Genomic DNA, 5,748 nt, shown 5'->3' with positions numbered 1-5,748 from the left:
ATTAGTGTGTATTCCTACCACGCTCCAAGCAAGAAATTTAAATTGAGAGAGATGGCTAAATACAGACAAAAGCTGAAAACATTTCCTTCAGGTTGCATGTCTTTAAATTAAACATGGAGGCCCAGATTCTCAAAGGCGTTACGATGGCGCAACACCATTTGCGCCGTCGTAAGTCCTAATCTGGCCCCGGGTATCTATGCGACTGATTCTTAGAATTAGTTACGCATAGATACCCATTAGATCTGACAGGCGTAAGGCTCTTACGCTGTCAGATCTTAAATGCAATTTTTTTTCCCGCCGCTAGGTGTCGCCGATGTCGTTTTCCCCGTCGCTTATGTAAATTAGCAAATTACGACGATTCCCGAACGTACGCGCGCTCGACGCAGAGAATTTACGACGTTTCCGTAGCCTTTGCGACGCGTAAAGTTGCCCCTGGGGTCTATGAGGCGCAGCCAATGTTAAGTATGGCCGTCGTTCCCGCGTCGAAATTTAAAAAATCTACGTCGTTTGCGTAAGACGTCCGTGAATGGCACTGGACGCCATTTACGTTAAAGCGGGAGTTCACCCATTTATTTATTTTTTTACCTTTTCCCCTTAGATTCCTGCTCATTTTGTCTAGGGGAATCGGCTAGTTGTTTTAAAATATGAGCATTACTTACCCGTTTTCGAGATGCATCTTCTCCGTCGCTTCCGGGATATGGGTCTTCGGGAGCGGGCGTTCCTTCTTGATTGACAGTCTTCCGAGAGGCTTCCGACGGTCGCATCCATCGCGTCACTCGTAGCCGAAAGAAGCCGAACGTCGGTGCGGCTCTATACTGCGCCTGCGCACCGACGTTCGGCTTCTTTCGGAAAATCGTGACGCGATGGATGCGACCGTCGGAAGCCTCTCGGAAGACTGTCAATCAGGAAGGAACGCCCAGTCCCGCAGCCCATACCCGGAAGCGGCAGAGAAGATGCATCTCGTAAACGGTAAGTACAGGCCATATTTTAAAACAACTAGCCGATTCCCCTAGACAAAACGAGCATGAAGCTAAGGGGAAAAAGTATATTGTACGGGTGAACCTCCACTTTAACGTCTAAGCAAATGACGTTGGTGCGACGTCATTTAGCGCAATGCACGTCGGGTAATTTACCCGACGGAGCATGCGCAGTACGCTCGGCGCAGGAACGCGCCTAATTTAAATGGTGCCCGCCCCATTTGAATTGGGCGGGCTTGCGCCGAGCGCTTTTACGATACACCGCCGCAAGTTTACAGGTAAGTGTTATGAGAATCAGGCACTAACGCTGTAAACCTGCGGCGGTGTAACGTAAATCACATACGTTACGCTGCCCAGGAGCAACGTAATTATATGTGAATCTGGGCCGGAATGTATTGCATGTAGGTGCTGAAGCTGCAGTCCCCACCCACCAGGACTGCTTTCCCTTTCTATAGTGCATATTGAAGTGCCATGAGACACAGCGATAGATAAATGTCTACATGCAGGTGGTCTATCTACATAACCTAACTGAAAAATAAAAATGGAAAGGGAACTGTTGATGTGCAGAATGTGGTAGCCCATAGCAATCAGGGCATTTTTTGTCAAACAATAGGTGCTGGAACTTAACCACGACCCCAGAAAACCCCTCCCCCTACACACACCCTCCAAATCACATCAAATAGTGGGTGTGGTCAGTCAAATTTCACGAACAGTAGAAGGGTCTTAAAGGGACATTAAATACCAGGATTGCATTACATACAGAGTGCAGAGTTCAGGGGGGTTACACACAGAGTGCAGAGCTGTCACTTGTAAACACAGAAACCAGACTTCTGTGTTTACAAGTGATTGTGGTGAGCAGGCCCCAAAGGGGCTGAGCCAGAGGGGGTGGAACTGAGTTCCACCAAGTTCCCCCTGAAAAAGAGCCCCCCGGTAGCAATCATTCTGTAATATTAGTAGTAGTTTGTCACATTCAGCTAAACTTGTTTTGTAGCTCCTCCAAACCCCTTCCTCAGACCCAACCTATTTTTGGATAATCAACATTTACAAATTCTATGGTGATCGGATTAGGGGGTCTGTGCTATCTGTATGGATATAAATACAAGGCTTTCTTCCTGACGCTCACTGAAACTGAAGAAGTGACCTGGGCAAGCTATGAAACGCCAATCCAGCGCTGAGCAATCCTCTTTTTTTATTTTTCAGTGAAATAAAACAGACTTCCAGATAAGGACCAAAGTCCTTGCTTGAGTGACAGGTTATTTACATATCTTGTGCACTAGCTTGCAGACATGCACAGCTTCTGTAAAGTGCACAATTCACATCCCCCCTCCCCTCTCCTCCTCTCCTGTCCAGCTCTCCCAGGATTGACTGTCTTTCCTGTGTTTTGATAAAATGTTTTCAAAATATGGGGTGATCCACAGTTCAGTGTAAACAGCCATCAGAATATACATAGACAAGAAGCTGTGCATGTCTGCAAGCTAGTGAAATTCGGATGAAAATGCATTCGGACGAAAACTAATGCACATGTCTAATGTGGATGTCCATTCGGAAAACCACCTCTATGTCTAGGATGCTATCATTGAGTGGCAAACTCAAAAACGGGACAACCCAAAGAGAAAAGAGTATCGAAAGAAGAGAGAGAGAGGGGGAAAGGAAAAAAGGGACAAGGGGAGGGAACTTGGTCACTGTTTATAGGAGGGCATGTGCACATAACAGGATCCTGGAAGTAAGTGCACACTCAAACAGTAGTAGAAATAAAAGTCCACTGTCCACAAACTGTCCACATGATTCTGTGAGATTCAGATTTGTCCTCGTCTCTGGCAACCATGCTCTCCATATATTCAATACTGTTCATTTCACAAGACAAAGCGGCCAAAGATGGTGGTTAAGGCTGACGCTAACATCTAGCAATGATAGATCGGCCTGCTGTCAGGGAGTGTCTAGTCAGACTTTTCTTAATTTGTTTGCAGGATCCCGTCAGCATAGAGAGTATCGTGATTTGGGGTTGATTTGGGTATTTAGGGAGTCAGGGAGTCATAAAAACATAGGGCCAGATCCACGTAGAACGGCGTATTTTTAAGCAGGCGTAGCGTATTGTAGTTACGCTACGCCGCCGCTACTTTGTCAGGCAAGTGCAGTATTCTCAAAGCAAAGTTGTGGCGGCGTAGCGTAAATAGGGCCGGCGTAAGCCCGCCTAATTCAAATATGGAACATGTGGGCGTGTTTTATGTCAATGTATGGTGACCCCACGTAAATTACGCTTTTTACGAACGGCGCATGCGCCGTCCGTGAAAGTATCCCAGTGCGCATGCTCCAAATTAACCCGCAAAAAGCCAATGCTTTCGACGTGAACGTAAATGACACACAGCCCTATTCGCAAATGACTTACGCAAACAAAGAAATCAACGGAAAATTCGAGGCTGGCCCGACGTCCATACTTAACATTGGCTGCGCCTCATAAAGCAGGGGTAACGTTACGCCGGAAAAAGCTTAACGTAAACGGCGTATCTGTACTGCGACGGCCGGGCGTATGTTCGTGAATTGGCGTATCTAGCTGATTTACATATTCTAGGCGTAAATCAGCGTACACGCCCCTAGCGGCCAGCGTAAATATGCAGTTAAGATACGACGGCGTAGGCGACTTACGCTGGTCGTATCTTGTTTTCTGAATACAGAAAAAAGATACGCCGGAGCATCCTAGAAGTTACGCAGCGTATCAATAGATACGCCAACGTAACTTCTTTGTGGATCTGGCCCTCGGTATTTCAACCCAAAAAGGAAAGATGCATAGACTTGTATCCTAGATATGGAGCATCGTGCAAACAACGCTCCATACAATGCTATATCGGAGACAGAAGGGCCAATTTTGTGAAGGGTGGTAGGACAACGATACCAACAATTGCATTTAAATGTTACCAAGAGCGGCCATACATGGATCGAAATTCAGCTGGTTCAACAGGGACCAATTGAGTTTCAATCCATATATGGGCAGGCTGGTTATACAGCAGTTGATATACCAATCAACTGATGTACAACCAGCCTGTTGGGTTTTCCCGAATGGTCAGTGCTTCCAGCTACAGCCAATGGCACTGATCAGTGTATTCTGATGACAGGGAAGTCCAACCACTGTCAAAATACAATAGTACAGTGGGGGCAATTCCCCATCCACCTTGAATGTGTGGATGGGGGAACCGGGTAATTACTTTTTTCTTTCAATACGCTGGTTAAATGAAAAAAATAAAATGATTAATGTATGGCCAGCTTAGCTACTACTAGCTATACTATGCCTTGAATAAAAGAGAATCTTCACAGGCAATCCAGATTGCACTAAACAGATTACATTAAACTGGAAACTAGAAACCTAAAGTGTATGTCCAAGCATTACCCAGATCACCCATTACCCCCAAACCTCCCTATCCCCTCTAGATCATGTTCCAGCATATTTTTATATTCCTTTTACAATGTTCCTGCAGGAAGAAACAGCTTTTATTATTCCCTGTGGCATTATCAACAGGCTTGTAAAATTATTCTTAAAGATATCGCCATACAAACACGTTTTTTTGGCGTGGAAAAGGGAGAGAGAACACAGAGGTGACTGCTCTGTAGTATCATTTTGATTGTAGCTAGAGGATCGAGTAAAACACTAGGGATTTTTATTTTATTTTTTTATATGTGTAGCGCCCTGCTCCATATGGGTGGGTCACTACTCACATCTGTGCAGTTACTTAAAACCATGTAACGGTCTGCAGCTGCTAGTCATGCTTTTGGAGTATAAATATGTATTTCCATGCAGACCTTTTAGTGGATCGCTCTCAAGACTGTTTGGGCCCGCAGACCCCTTCAGAAGAAACCAATGCTGTGCCCTTTCTCTACTTTGGCCCAGGTACTCTATTGTAGTTGGATGCTGAAATATAGGCCCAGATTCACAGAAAAAGTACGCCAGAGTATCTGCTGATACTCCGGCGTACGCCTTCAGATCTTAGGATGCAATACTTCGGCGCCCGCTGGGTGGAGTTCGCGTCGTTTTCCGCGTCGGGTATGCTAATTAGCTGTTTACGGCAATCCACGAAGGTACGCGCGGTCGTCGCATTCTCTTACGTCATCGCTAGTCGGCTTTTCCGGTCGTAAAGTTGCGACTGCTATTTAGGTGGTGTAAAAATAGACAGGCCATGTTAAAGTATGGCCGTCGTTCCCGCGTCGAATTAATTTTTTTTTTTTTTTGCGTAAGACGTCCGGGAATAGGAAAGGACGTAACGCACGTCGCCGTTCAAAAAATTACGTCGGTGCGACGTCATTTCGCGCAAAGCACGGCGGGAAATTTCAAAACGGAGCATGCGCAGTATGTTCGGCGCGGGAACGCGCCTAATTTAAATGATACACGCCCCATTTGAATCAGGCGGGCTTGCGCCGGACGGCTTTACTCTACGCCGCCGCAAGTTTACAGGCAAGTGCTTTGTGAATCAAGCACTTGCGCTGAAAACTTGTGGCGGTGTAACGTAAATGACATACGTTACGCCGCCGCAAATGTATGTGAATCTGGCCCATATTTTTTAATGCAGTACTTTAGGGACCAAACAATGCATTTATTTTGATGAATTACAACACTTTAAAAGCCCTGAATGGGCAAAGAAAAGCCAATAGCAGCACCATGGCTAAAGGGTTAGTACAGGGGTCTTTATACTACGGCCCTCCAGTTGTTCAGGAACTACAATTCCCATCATGCTTAGTCATGTCTGTGAATGCCAGAATTTACAATGCCTCATGGGACGTGTAG

This window comes from Rana temporaria, chromosome 5 (genome assembly GCF_905171775.1).
Source record: "Rana temporaria chromosome 5, aRanTem1.1, whole genome shotgun sequence".
In the NCBI taxonomy this organism is placed as follows: Eukaryota; Metazoa; Chordata; class Amphibia; order Anura; family Ranidae; genus Rana; species Rana temporaria.
Note: the sequence above shows the minus strand (reverse complement) of the source record.